Here is a 15,602-nt window from a genome sequence, read left to right on the forward strand (position 1 = left end):
GAAGACAATACTGATTCTGTCATGTGGAGATACTAGGACTGGTTAAGGAACCCCATCTTTACATGCTCATGTTCCTAAGTTGCCTTCTCTCCCTAAACGCGATGACTTTGACGCACATTCATTTATGTGCACACACAGGATAGCTTTTCTCGAACTCAGTTTGTTCACAATACCACACTGCAGGACCTTTATCAGAACACCTTGAACATCCTGCACTAGGGCTAAGAATAGCAGCCTGACTGAGGCTTCAGCATGGTAACATGGAGGATGTTATTATATTTACACCCAGCCTTTGTTTACTCAGAGGAGCATTTAGCTAGCACTAAGAGGTCAGTCCAGGTCGGAATTCCAGCTCAGCTGATTGCTGTCACCTCATGCAAGGGATGCTGTCCAACTCTGTACCAAGAAGAGCAGATTGCTGGCACTTACCCACAGGTAATGGGGAGTTAGACCACCCAGAGAGGGATGTGACAGATTCACTCACCCTAGACATGAAAGGTTAGAATGCACTAGGTAAGAGTACATTATAATAGAGTACTTGTGTGAAAGCATATGTTATCTGTAATAAGCAAAATGGTTGAACAATTAATCTTTATCACCATTCTCGTAATGCTAATCACAATATTCTGTTTCTTTCTATTGATTATTTCAGTGCATATATTTTACTAACGAATCACAATGCTTTAATAAATATAGAAACCACATGTGTATTTCTTGTGTATCTCTTTAAGTATGTATAAGCAACTAAGTGAAATGTTTCTAGATCTGTTACCATGATTTCCTTGAGGAGTCAGGGTTGTCTTTTTCCGAGGTTGCACATCCATTTGTTACCCTGTACGGTTAGAGTTACAGGTGGGGCAATGTGAGCTAGCAGGACTATAGGCCAACATATCCTGAGGAATGCTCAGAATCAGTCTCTGATTATGTTTTGCTGATAGTTTCTTGTGCTAAATCTTTAAGATATCAACAGGATATCACGTGTTAAGAAAAATCAGAAATTAGAATGAATCAATGGAAGGAGAAAGATTCACAGAGAGAATAAAAATGTATTCATAAGAAATTTTATATGTTTAGTAATACAATTTGCAAATAGAAATGTAGGGAGACATGTGAAAAATGAATTTAAGCAAAAAAAGTTATGAACAGAGGTATAGGTAACATAAACACATCAGTTCAAAACTAAACATCAACCCCTGACAGTTATAACAAACAACCAGAACAATTAATTAACAGTGGTTGTGTGCTTGTGCCAACGCAACGTTGATGGAGATGATAGGAGTGTCGACGTTTCGGTCTATTATGCTGCCGTCATGTGGACCATCATCAGGACCAAACAATTCATTGCTGGTAAAACCCCCTGAAAATTCACACTTGAAACCTTCTCTTTGAAATGAGAAGTAACGATCGATGAAACCGGGAAGGAAGCTGGATCTGATCTACGGCGTATTAGTGGACGCTGAGGTGTATAACGCTATCTGAAAGTCGTCAAAGGTAAAATGCCGAATAGAATTGAATTTCAAGGCTATCTTAGTACCCTGTCTCCGGTCGATGTACACAGAATCGCTGAACTATAAGAAATTCAATTCTATTCGGCATTTTACCTTTGACAATGATAAAGAAATATTTTGGAAAAAGTAGATCCAAAAGTTGTTTTTAAAGCAGATGGTGCCCTTGATATTGGCCAAAACATGAAAAAAAACTCTTTACAGGAAGGGAAGTGTGGCCTCCAACCAACTTTGAAAGTGATATTGTCATAAACCTGATGTCGCTATACAACAAATGGCTAAGTGTTTTGTTTTGCACCTCACACTAATTCACAAATATTGACCTGAGTGGAAACTGAGCATATCAAACATATTATGGCAGTAGCAATTCTAAAAGCCTTTTAAGATATAAATACCATATTATTATCGCTTGAAGGAATGCGTATGAAGAGCCCCTGTATCACCAAATTTGCTTTAATAGGTTTGTGAAGTCATTTGGTACTCCACACTGGGGTTGCCCTTTGTCAGTTCAATATTTAAAAATAATACATGCGAGGGTGTCCATGATGGCGGCGTGATCGGACGCAGGTCACCGGAGCTCCCTGCCCGATCCCGCCACGCCACCGAGAAACGCAACCTACTCCTCTCCTGACCACAGCCACTAATAGCGGAGAGGCGGCCACGCTGCAGCGGAGTCCTGAGGGTGCACCTTTAGCCCCGCAATCAGTGCCTGGAGCCGCCCGGAGGGCCTGCAGCCGAGAGCCGGTGGACGCGGCGGTGCCGGGGATCGGACGTCCCGCGCGAACACCCGGCTGCATGTACGCTGTCTGGAGCGGGCCATTAATGCAAGGGACTCTGCGGCGGACCTGAACGCTGCCGCTCTTCATATCACTGCCGCGAAAGCCACCTGACGGGCGGCCGCCTCACTGGCGCTCTGCTGGACGCGGGGGCCGCAAAACTTTACGTCCCGGCTTGGGCCTGCTGACGAGAGGGTAACTGGCATTCAGTGGGATTTGGCCAGCGCTAGTTGGAGCACACAACACTCCCCTCACCCGCGGAATCCTCCGGAGCCTGCCCCCCGCTGCCTGCAACATCGGGGCTGCGCGGGAGACGCGCCTTCATCAGTGTGACCCGGCCGGCATCCAGGGCAACCCGGCCGGCAGTCGCGAAAATCGAGGCCCAGGCCTCGGGCCTGGCCTCGGAGCTCCCCGCCCCAGCACCCTGAAAGTGATCGCGTGGGTGACCCTGTGGCCTTCTGGTGCAACAACGCTGCTTCCCTGCAGCTTCTGGGCGCCCCAGACATCGGGAGCAGCGGCGACTTTCTGGATGGTGTGGGCACTGACCAAGCTGCAACTGCACAGGTGAGGAGGACAGGGGCGATACAGGGGTGGCTCAGGGGGCATAATCGAGCCCCCGGCGGAGTGCTGTCTAATCGAGCCCCACAGGCTTCCTGGGTGGGCTGACCTGAACCCGTGCAGCTGTTACGGAGTGGCACGCCTCTGGCTGGTGTATCAGTGGCCTCTATCTTCACTGTCCCCCGACTGGTTAACGCACAGTGCGCAGCGGCCTGCTGAGGGCTCCTTGCTCCAGATACTGCCTCCCCACCCTTCCCGCATCGGACTACATCCCTGCTACCTACCGCCTGCGGGCACCCTGAGCATCGGACCGGCGGCGAGTCCGGCAGGGCGCCGGCCCGCCCCTTCTGCAGCGGACCTCCTAGGATACCTTCCAGGCTGCCACATCTGTCGCCGGAGATGGCGGCTGCCGCCCAAGCAGCCCGGTGAGTGACCCGGGGGCCGTGCAACTCGAGGCCCCGGCTTCGGGCCTAGTCTACTCCCCCACCTACCTCGGATTCCTGCCGAGAGCCCACCTGAGCCCCGACAGGCCCCGCAGCCGGAGGGACCCTGGACGCTGTCCCCTGGATCTCCAGGTGGCCCCCAGCAACCCGGGGCAACACAGCGGACTTGGCCTGGCGAAAGGAGTCCCTGGGCACACCGACCTACCACAGGTGAGGAGAGTGGAGAAGGGAGTGGGAGAGCTCGGGGGGCGCAATCGAGTCCCCGGCGAGCGGACTTCCCTGTGGGCCCCCACCGCAGAACCCTAACTGGTACCTCTGGGGCGCCTCTCCGGAGGGGTGGGCCGCACTCCACTCACTGCGGTCTGTCGCCGGCTGGGCGGAGGCCACCTCCTTGCCCCCCCCCCCCTGGGCTTGCGGTTATCTGGAGACATTGGTCCCTGCCCTTGCACAGACATATATAGCCGCCTGGACACTGCCATACCCTCCACTCCCCGTCCGCCTCCTCACTGGTCCCTCTTGGGACGCGCGCTCCACTGCCCTACTGCCTGTCAGGGCCCTACCCCCTCACACGCCATGACGGGGCAAAGAGGCAAGAAAGGATCACAAACTCTCCCTGAACTGTTGGCTAAATCGCAGCCCAAGCTTGGCAAAGACCCACCGTCCCCTGGGACTGGGAAGGCATCACCTGCGGCCACGGATGACCAAGTGCCCATCACCAAAGCCTTTCTGGAGACGCTCTTCAACTCGCTACGGGAGGATTTCAAATCCCTGAAACAGGAGGTGGCGGGGGAAGTAAAGGAACTCCGGCGGGATGTGGAGGACCTCGGCGAACGGGTGGTCGCAATCGAGGAGGCCGATCATGCCAGGAGCTCCGAGATCGAACTGCTCCAGCAAGAAGTCCTGCGGCTCACGGACCAGCACCTTGACCTCCAGGCCCATACGGAGGACCTGGAAAACCGTTCCAGACGGAACAACATACGGGTCCGGGGGGTCCCTCAGAAAGACGAGGGGGCTGATGTTACCGCGTACCAGCAGACCCTCTTCAGGAGCATTCTGGGAGAGGCAGACGACTTCCACATCCGCATTGACAGGGCACATCGCGTAGGACTGCCCCGCAGAGCCCCAGCCCCGCCGCCGGACATACTGGCCTTTCTTCCGGACTTCCCGCTAAAAGAACGGATCCTCCGGGAAGCCCGGAGAGCTCAGCCCATCCAGTTTCAAGGCCATTCCATTGCCCTATACCAAGATCTCTCCGCCACAACTCTCCAGAAAAGGAAGGAATTCAAGCCAGTCACGGACTTCCTGCGGGGAAAAGAAATTTCATATTCTTGGGGGCACCCCTTTCGGATCATATTCAAGTGGAACGGGCGGCTACAGCAGCTACGATCTCTTAAAGACACTTGTGATCTCCTGGGTCTAGACCAAGTGGATGCTGAACCGGTCTTCAGGAGCTCGCAGGGCTCCTCCAGAGGGGGTTGGCAGACTGTGCACCGCAAACGATCCCCTCCTCAGCGCTTCAAGCCCGATGCCTCTGTCATTTCCCGGGAGCGTGAGACTGCAGTGGCAGAGGTGATCAAAGAAACCTCTTCCCCAGAGTGACAATAACTCTTGCTAAGGAGATTGTGTATCGCACCTACTCAGCCCTGTTGGCGGGTGGGTCGGGCGGGGGGCCCGGAGGAGCCGCCATCGGAAATGACCCCTTCATTGTTCTTTACCACGATCCTGTGTGCCTTGACAGGATTGGGACTACAGGTTTCAGTTTTGTTGGGATTGGGTTGGGGGGGGCTGGGTTTGGGGTTTTGTTATTATGCTGCTGCCTACTACTATCCTTATCTGCATGTACAACGTTGCATACTTTGGTGGCTGTGGGCTGTTTTTGGGGGGGATGTTGGGTTAGGGAGGGATCCAGGGTGGGGACCAGTGTGCCACGCTACTTCAGCTCTCTCGCGGAGAGACCCTTCACCAAGACGCATAAGTCGACTTGGAGTATTCACCCACACAAAAGGTTCACACCCAGACACAACTAGTGGCCATACCATACACTATTCGCCAAGAACCGCCACATGCTCCCTTGGCATGCCTATAGCCCAATCAGCGCTGCATCACACACCCCTTGCGCGATGACAGACAACACCCTTAACATTATAACGCTTAATGTGAAGGGGCTTAACAACCCGATCAAGAGGAGAGCTGTTCTCTCTTACTTGGAAAACTCTGGAGCCGCTATTTGCCTGCTATAGGAGACGCATCTCCTCCAGAAGGACTGGCACAGAATGCGCTCGCGAGCCTTCCCACAGCAATTCTTTTCCTCCCTTCCAACAAAGAATGCCGGGGTTGCGATCCTAATCTCTAGCTCCTTTAGAGGGAGGGTGGGTAGCAAGGTGGGGGAAATCAAAGGCCGCCTCCTGGCATACACCCTCACTGCGGGTGACACAACACTCACAATCGGCTCCCTGTACGCCCCAAACACAGGTCAGGAAGCCTTCTTAAAAGGCGCCATTTCCGAAGCCCTCCAAACCCCACATACACCCCTACTCCTGGGCGGGGACATTAACATTGTTATGGATACACATGCCGATCGGTCTGGCCACCGCTACGGAGATACTGGGGCCTTGTCACCTGCCGGACATGAATGGCTGTCCGAAAGGGGCTTGGTGGACCTCTGGAGGGCCCGTCATCCGACTGCCTCACAATTCACGTTCTACTCACATGTGCACCACACCTACGCCAGGCTTGACCACTTCCTGGGTTCTTCAGACCTCCTTACAACCCTTGAGGACATTACCATCACGCCCGCAGCCCTCTCTGACCATGACGCGGTGGAACTCTCCCTCGCTCTCCGTGCACCCCGCCGCTCCCGGGGCCCATGGCGACTCCGCGAAACCTTGCTACAATGCCCTGATGTCACTAAACGTATTGGGGACTGCATAGACACTTACCTATCTACCAACGACACACCGGGCATCTCAGCGACGGCTCTTTGGGGGGCTCTGAAATCGGTCGTGCGGGGCGAACTCATAGCTATTGCGGCTGCAGAAGCTAAAGACCGCAAAAGCAAGAGAGAGGACCTTACGGCGCGGGTGGCGGAGCTGGAACGGGTACACAGTCGCACATGTGCCCCTCGAGTATGGAAACAGCTAAAGGCTGCTCGGGCCCAACTCGCCAGTCTGGACACAGACAGGGCGGAATTTGCAGCTCTCCGCCTACGGCATACTTACTATGTCGGAGGGAACAAAACGGGGCGTCTACTGGCCAGTGCTCTAAAAGCCAAAACCCAACGGGCCAAAATCACCACTTTGGTTGGCAACAATGGTAAAGCGCTCACGGACGACGCCCAAGTGGCCGAGGCGTTTCGTTCATACTACGCTTCCCTTTATGGGGGGGAGGAAGTCTCATCCAGGGATATTGAGGCATACCTAAATACTGCGGCTATCACCGCGATCCCTGAATCTGCTGCAGAAGCTCTCGATGCCCCCATAAGCCAGGAAGAAGTCTTGGCTGCCATTTCTCGACTGCGCCCACTTAAATCCCCAGGACCAGACGGCTTCTCAGCGGGCTTCTATAAGCTCTTCAATCGGCGTTTGGCCCCGGTGCTTGCTCGCCTCTTCAACTCCTTCGAGGGGGCGGCAGCCATACCTCCGGACATGCTAGCCGCTGAAGTGGTGGTGCTTCCTAAACCCGGGAAAAAACCCACGCACCTCTCTGCGTTCCGCCCCATCTCGTTACTGAACCTAGACCTAAAGCTTTTTACAGGTATCCTTGCTGCCCGCCTTGGCCCGTGCCTTCCTGGTCTTTTGGAACCAGACCAATCTGGCTTTGTCCCAGGCCGCCAATGTGCAGACAATACTAAACGGGTGCTCCACCTTATTGATAAGACACATTCTCGAGCTTCGGACTCTGCGCTTCTTGCCATCGACGCGGAGAAAGCGTTCGATCGCATGAACTGGGATTATTTACAACACATACTCCGCCGGTTCGGTCTCAGTGACCGTTTTTGCTCGCGCATAGCGAGCTGCTATCATCACCCGCAGGCCACGGTTCGCCTGGGGAGCCTGCGCTCGCTCCCGTTTGAGATCCAGCGAGGCACCAGGCAGGGGTGCCCCCTCTCCCCCCTCCTATTCGCAATGTATATCGAGCCGCTAGCACAGAGAGTCCGCGATAACCCGAGGATAGAGGGCATCGACTTCGGGCGCGAACCCCATCCTATCAGTTTGTACGCGGACGATGTCATAGCCACTCTACACAGCCCTGATACTTCTATACCTGCCTTCATGGAGGAACTTGACTCGTTTGGGGCTGTTTCAGGCTTCCGCATCAATATCGCAAAATCCCTCATCTTACCTCTAGGCAAGCATGCGCGCCCGCAGGCCCCGGCAGTGGGTCACCACAGCGGCCTACAGTTGGCCGACCGGATACCATACCTAGATATTACCCTGACTCCCTCAACCGACCTCACGGTCTCCACTAATTACGCAGCTCTCATCACCCAGATACGCTCAGACCTGACGAGATGGTCCAAACAACCTCTCTCTCTGTTGGGGAGGGTGGCCGCTATAAAAATGTCAGTCCTGCCGCGGATTTTATATTTGTTTCAAACAATCCCCATTATGCCCCCAACGGGCACATTGAAAACCCTACAAGACTTACTGTCTGGCTTTATCTGGGAGGGGAAGAGAGCCCGACTTCATAAACTGCTTGCACACAGGAGCATGGACGAGGGCGGTCTTGGAATCCCGGACTTGGTGCGATACTTCCAGGCATCCCAACTCCGGTACCTGGTGGAGTGGTACAGACCCGAATCGGAGAAGAGATGGCTCTTCCAGGATAGAGCCATGGCTCAGACGCCGCTGTGGCGGGTTCCATTCCTGGCCAAACACCACAGGCCCAAATACATGTCACGGTCCCCAATCACTCGCACGACTCTACAGGTGTGGAACCGGGTAGCACTTAAACGCGGACTGACTACTTTCCCTTCCCCTTTCACCCCCCTTCTGGACAACCCTGACTTCCCCCCAGGTGAGGGCCCGGGTGCATTTTCTCAGTGGCGGGGCTCAGCGTGCCGAGCTGCGGGTCACCTTTTTGACCTGAACGGATTTCTTTCCTTCGACGACATTAAACAAGGATACGGGATAGAACGCCCCCACTTCTTCCAATACCTTCAGCTCCGACACTGGCTCACTGACCCGAACGTCATTACCCTAGTGAGCCGCCCCATGACAGACTTCGAGAAGTGGCTGCTTACTAAAACCACAGACAAGCGCCTCATCTCCGAACTCTATAAAATGCTTGCCCCTTCACCCTCCCTGGCTAAATCACCCGGCCAACGGCGCTGGGAGGCTGAACTTGGGAGAACCTTGTCATCCAAAGAATGGGGGTACATCTACCACAGAGCCTCATACACTACACGAAACACCAAAGCAAGAGAAACTGCAGTCAAACTCGCCATATATTGGCACCTTACTCCAGCCCGATTACACCAAGGAAACCCGAAGCGCAGCGACCTTTGCTGGAGAGGGTGCGGGGAACGTGGTACCTTAACTCACATCCTCTGGGAGTGCCCCGAGCTGGGAGACTTTTGGAAACAGGTCCTGGATGACATAGACTCCACTTTCGAGACTGAAGTCCCGAGATTCCCTGCATACACCGTGTTGGGCCTGCCCAATGCCTTAATGTTTCCCCTCAAATCACTGCGAGGTCGACAGATGGGCATCGCTATGCAGGCAGCCACACAACACATCTTGTCACTATGGGGCACCACGACTAAACCTACACACACGGGATGGCTCCACAAACTGTGGTTCACCCTTGGGATGGAGCGTATCCACGCCACTCTCACCAGCTCCACAGACGCCTTTCGCAAAATGTGGCTTCCTTTGCTGACCCTCTTATCCAAGGAGTTCAATGAAGTTACCTGCCCCAAATATCTTAGGGTTTTGCGTCTCACTGGCACCGCCGGTGACTCCCGGTGACTCTACTCTTGGCATCGTCATACTCCCGCGACACAATGCAGATGCCACTGACCTTCCTGGGCACACTGGTCGGGTGGAGGGAAGGGGGATTTTGTGGGGAGGGGGTGGGGGTTTTTGGTTCGTGTTGTTTTTTCCATGTCAATCTTTTGCCCTTCCAAGCAAGTCGTCAAGTCGCTCAATGGGCATATCTTCACTGCCTATTCTGCTGCACAAGGGAAGACATGCTTGTCTGTCCCGCCCGCAATGTATGCTCTGAGCTTACTTTTCTCACAGAGATGTCTTACTATATGCCTGTTAAAAATTTCAATAAAAACACTTTTGAAACTAAAAATAATACATGCTTTCCCTTCTGTTGCACTAACTGGAGTGGGAATAGTAAATTTTACCCTCCCGCTCTCCTGCACCAAAAATATTGAATATGTTTTATTAACATTAAGTTAATATATTTGTATTAACAAATACAAATGCATGTTTATTTTTTTAACTTACATTAATTATTTATACATTTTGAAGGTTATTTAAGTATTTTTAAGCATGTTTTAGTTTACTATATTATTTCATTAATTTTAAATTACTTTTAAGATATTTTAAAAATTCAATATTTTAACAAACTATATTATTTACAACGATATTTTGGATTCAATATTTTTGTACTTACCTGTTTGTAGATAGGAAGTTGATATTCTGGCATTCTATATTTTTTTCTCAATATTTTGTCAGGTCGATATTTTGCTCCTCGATCTTCTGTCAGTGATCCCCTATGTGCAAACCTATTTGATGAGGCTATCCAGTAACTATGACATGGCTCTGGCTTTGGACTCCACTTCCTGTAGCATGGAAAAAAACAGCACACATTTCTTCCCCAACTATCTCACTAGCTGGAAAGGTTGCCTCCACCGGCATTATGCAAGGTAAGAGCAGAAGAGAAACATTCTGGTTGGGACCAAACAAAAAATTCAGGGATTGAGCAAGCAACGAGCTCTAAGCTTTCATGGTCAGATAGACTACTGATTATAAACACCAGATCCACAGGGAAAAAGCCGTGTGGAGCCTGGTGAGAGAGCTCATCAAAAATCAACCCAAATCGCATGGTCTGATTTTATGTACAAGCTAATCTCAGCTAAAATATGCAATTAACTTTACAATTAAACTGAAAACTCATGCACTATAGTTGAACGAAGCTCGCAGAAGAGGATAGGAATTTGGACTTTGGTCAGTTGGTCTTTTTTCTTCACAAAACGTACAATAAAAAAGAAGAAATAATAATAATAATATTACAGATATAGTGAAAGGGCAGCTAGAGTCCTGGATAAAGATGGAGATCTAAAAAGATGCTTCAAATTGCAATAATAATACATTAGGGGTCGCTAATTTAAAACAAATTACATTATTTGTATAATGGCTTGTCTATTGTACGACTTATTTGTTTTTGAAGCATAATCAGAGTATTTCTAACCAATGCCTGAGATGACCAGGATACAGGACATGGATTCAAAGGATAATGACATACCTGAGATTACAGACATAAGGAATGCTATATTTTCTTTTAGGAACAATATGACATGGAAAAACCGGCCCTCAAAACTGTGTTAGTTTTAGAAGGTAGTTCATAAAATCTCAGAATAACCCATCTAGCTCGACACAGATCGTGTTGTTTTGTAAATCTTAATCTGTGATTACAGGAATATGGAAAGCTAAAGATCTGCCAATGTTTGAGTTTTGGATGCGAAAAATGGTTTAAGATCAGTTTGACAGAAACAATACACTTTAAAAAATGAATCTGTTAAGTAAATATGAAAAGAAATTGAGATTGGTATCAATTTTTATGTATGGGATATGGTATATTGATAATTATTTTTCTTCTCTTTTTTTCTTGTTTAATCATCCAAAATGAACTACTTATGCAGAAAACCAAATTAAAGAAACGGAATAAACAGAGGGCTATGTTAGTGGTGTTTTTTCCCAAAACTTTTTAAAAAGAAGTTCAACTCAGAAGCTTCCTCTAAGCGTAGAAAAGGGACATATATGTCGGGTTCTACAGCCGTTTTTTGTGTTTTCTTTGGCTAAAAAAAAAAAACAATCAACAGATTTGTAGCATAAAAGGGAAAAAAGAAGTTCAACATGTATCGATCGCCTAGCCTATACCTGAATGCCATTGTTAAGTGTTTTAGAAAGTGTGGGACATAGCACCAGTCACTCGTTTTCAAATAGGAGATGGTCAAGGGGAAAAAAACAGGTCAGAAAAAATATCTGAAAGTGGAGAAAATAGGATCTCAAAGTAAAAATAATTGTGTTCTAATGTTCGAACCCTACACTGCTGTATTTAATGGTTTTGAATAAAATATGGGGATCTCGGACCAGGACAAAAAGTGTGAGTGTGTATGTTTTCATAAATAACATACACAAAAACAAATTCCATGTGCTATTTTTTTTGTCACAAGGCCAGCGTTTTTAGCATGCAAACTTATTAAATGCTGCAAACAGTATTTGCTTATAAATAGAGTTATTCATAGCTTGTTGTGTTTCTTACATCTTCGCATATCAAACATGGCCTCATTAGTTCTGACATGACAGAAGGGCAGTTGGCAGACCTTATGTAGCAATGAAAAGTTGTTTCAGAAGTATTGTAGATTTAGGGGCTTTGTCTCCACCCACATGCTGGTTACTCTGGGTACAAAAGGGGGTGGTGATGGACGGAGCATCTGAATCAATAAAACACTCACACCCAGTCAAAAGATCTGGGTTTAATCCATCACCGTTCTTTAGCCCACTCTGCCACTCCAGTTCAGACATGGCTATATGCAAATCAGTCTGACCCTGTGCCTCATGGGAACAGTCCAGCCCGAACTGCCAAGCCATGTCTTCCCTGGACCGGAAACAAGCCTCCAAGGACCGGTTTCTGGCATCCAAGCCATTTTCAGCCCGGCTTTCTTGAATCCAGTGGCAAAGTGAGCAAGGGACTCACGTCTGAGCATACCCTGCCACACATATGGCGGCCAAAAGCGGTACAAAAGGGGGTGGTGATGGACGGAGCATCTGAATCAATCAAACACTCACACCCAGTCAAAAGATCTGGGTTTAATCCATTACCGTTCTTTAGCCCACTCTGCCACCCCAGTTCAGACATGGCTATATGCAAATCAGTCTGACCCTGTGCCTCATGGGAACAGTCCAGCCCGAACTGCCAAGCCATGTCTTCCCTGGACCGGAAACAAGCCTCCAAGGACCGGTTTCTGGCATTCCAGCCGTTTTCAACCCGGCATTCTTGAATCCAGTGGCAAAGTGAGCAAGGGACTCACGTCTGAGCATACCCTGCCACACATATGGCGGCCAAAAGCGGTACAAAAGGGGGTGGTGATGGACGGAGCATCTGAATCAATCAAACACTCACACCCAGTCAAAAGATCTGGGTTTAATCCATCACCGTTCTTTAGCCCACTCTGGGTACAGCATTTGATAGATCAGAAGTTATGTCCTTCTAGTGCTTGTATTGCTCGCCTGTTGGTTTATGGAGAAATCTTCTTACATGGTTTGGCCGCCACAGTCTCTTGGTCTCCAGCCTAATGGAAGAAGGATAGGAGAAGAAGAGCAATTCTCCAACTTGATCAATGGTGCAGTACTTGGCCAACTTGAGCTCGAATGACAGCATTGTACAGAACACAGAGAGCTACAATGATCTGGACGAGTGAGTGAGCAGAGTGCCTGTGGGATTGTAGAGTGAGTTGTACTTGTATGAATATATGGTGAGCAGTCTGGCTGTGTGAGCACAGGATGAGGTCTGTGTTTACTGTAGAGCTGTGCCTGGTTGAGTACAGTTAGACTCTTGTGCCTTTTTAGCCCAGGGAGTACCTTCCTCAGCGCAGAGTGAGTAATGTGCTTGCATGAGGGAATGGCAAGTAGAGTTCCTGTGTGAATACAGAGTGCATCATATTAAAGCTATACCCATTGGCATTGCCAAACCTTGCTTTTTTATTGTTTATTCCACAGGGATTGGTCTAAAATGAAATTTGTGTTGGCCACACAGGACTGACAGAATTCTCAACTTTATGCTGGCAAACAGTGAGTGGGTTGCATTTTGGAATGGCTGACCAGAAGCATTGAGAGTGCAATTAATAATTTTTTAAAGGTACATACATGATTAGGTAATATATTTTTTGCAGCACTCAGGTATTTAGCACATAGGAGCATATTTCCTGAAGTTCCTGATTGGAACTGCCTGAAAATCCTATAATTTGTTCAGCAGATAAATGTCAGAAACTGCTTGCAAATTGAATCCCTTGGCTGCACTACAGCACTCTTGAAAATAATTCCTGAAGAGCGTCAGCGGTACCTGAAGTGCTCTCTAATTCATAGTGAAAAACCAGGCTCAGCCGCGCAGTATCACAGAATTTGAGCACTGTGACCACTAAGTTATGACACAGTCTCTGCCACAGTTTGAGGCGGCTGGTTTCTTAAGTAGTTCGAGAGCGGGAGCTGCGCTGTTTTCCAACCTTAGACAGTGCTAACTAGTTGCTTGTCAATGGAACGCTAAAGGCATGTGCTGCTTTTGGGTGGAAATGTAGAAACACCGGTTGACTTAACACATCAACATACAAAAAGCAATAACATACCAGTGAAACAGGGCAGTGAAACAGGAGATGAGATATTTATGGATTCAGGTGGTGCAAGACCTTCATAAACTGGTTCAAATATATTTTATTAAAGCAATGGTAGCAACTAAGAAGTTACTGAAGGCATGGAGCAGCCTGACACTTTCTTTTTGAGGAAGATTACATTTGCTTAAAATGTACATACTCCTCAAATTTGGGGGCATATTATCAAGGAGATGCAATAATCATTTCAAATTGTGCTTAGCCCTATTTACTTTATCGCTGGATTACATCGCCATGTTAAAGACGTAATATCAACGGTTTGCTAACAGGTGATGTAATTTCAGCGATAGAGGCAGATTATCAGGAATAGCTTGTGAAATACAGCGATGAATCTACATCGGTAAGGAGAAGCTTGCTGAGGGGAGTGTGGACCTAACCTGGCAATCCACCTCCCAATATCTGTTTGCCTAAGTCAATTTAAAAGCAGGCGTTACATTCCTGCGATAACCACGGTTAGCACAGTTATTTTTATTGTTTCGCGGGTCTGCTGCATGGCTTGTAAATATCGCAAAGCCGTGTTAGCAAGGATTCCCATGTTGTTGTTCAGGAACACCTACTTTGCATGTCATTAGTGATATTGATCGCTGACATGCAAAGTTTCAAGAAAACACTCGCTAACGCCTGTTAGCCAGTCCTTGGGATATCCTGACATGGGATATCTCTGCAAAGGCTGACTTTTTCTTTTTCAAATTTACCCACCCCAAATACTATAAAAAGATTAGGGTAAATACTTTTGGGGCTTCTTGTAAAATATTGTATCAGGTTAGGCAGACCCTTGTGGTAGCATAATATTGTGCTTCCATTCCCATTTGGAATTCCCTGGGGACTCCTGTATGTCTCTTAGATAGGTTGGCAATGCCCCTGGCTAAAGCTGGAATACATAAATTGGGTCAAATTCTGCAGAAAAATTCCTTAGTTGCTTGGAAAACTTGTGTGAGTATAACAGAAGGGAGCCTCTTGAAGTTTAGGTATTACCAGTTGGCAAGCTGGGCACGAGACCTGCGGAAAGGTGGGGAATGAAATGTGGACTGTGAAGCAAAATTGCAAACAGGATTGCCCTAGGAGATGGATGTAGCTGAGTCGTATTGAATGGTGTTGGATGTAGGGAGAGATCCTTATTCCTTGCTGGCGGAGAATTAGAAGAGGGACATGTCGAACCTGGAGGTGGAAAACCGATGGCAAGTATCAATGACTATTTTTGGTCAATCATACATTCGCACCCTTCAGGAAGAATCATCTCTTTACAGTACACAGGGTGTATTGAACACATAAGAAGCTTTCAAAGTTGGGTGTACAGGAGGTGAGAAAGTGCCCCAAAAGCAAAGAGGAGAAGGCCGATGACATCCACATGTATTGATGGTGCCCCCTGATAGAGATCTTTTGGCAAGATGGGAACAAGCTGGTCACTGAAGTATTAGGTCAAGAAATTAACATAAGCCTGGCAATGGTGATATTTGGAGTAGTAAATGGGGGTCCCCAACCTGTGAAATTACTTAAGAAACATAAGCATCTACTTTTTGTATTGATATTATTGGCAAGAAGGGAGATATGCTTAAAGTGGATACTTCCCATCCTCCGGTAAGTAATGAATGGATATTATCTGTTCAGAGGGTAAACCTTTTAGATCCCTGGGGTCTACTGGTTAAAAGGCTAAGGGGTATATTCACAAGAACGTGTGATAACTACAGCAAGAGTAGCG

The sequence above is a fragment of the Lissotriton vulgaris genome, chromosome 2_1 (assembly GCF_964263255.1).
Source record: "Lissotriton vulgaris chromosome 2_1, aLisVul1.2, whole genome shotgun sequence".
Classification (NCBI taxonomy): domain Eukaryota; kingdom Metazoa; phylum Chordata; class Amphibia; order Caudata; family Salamandridae; genus Lissotriton; species Lissotriton vulgaris.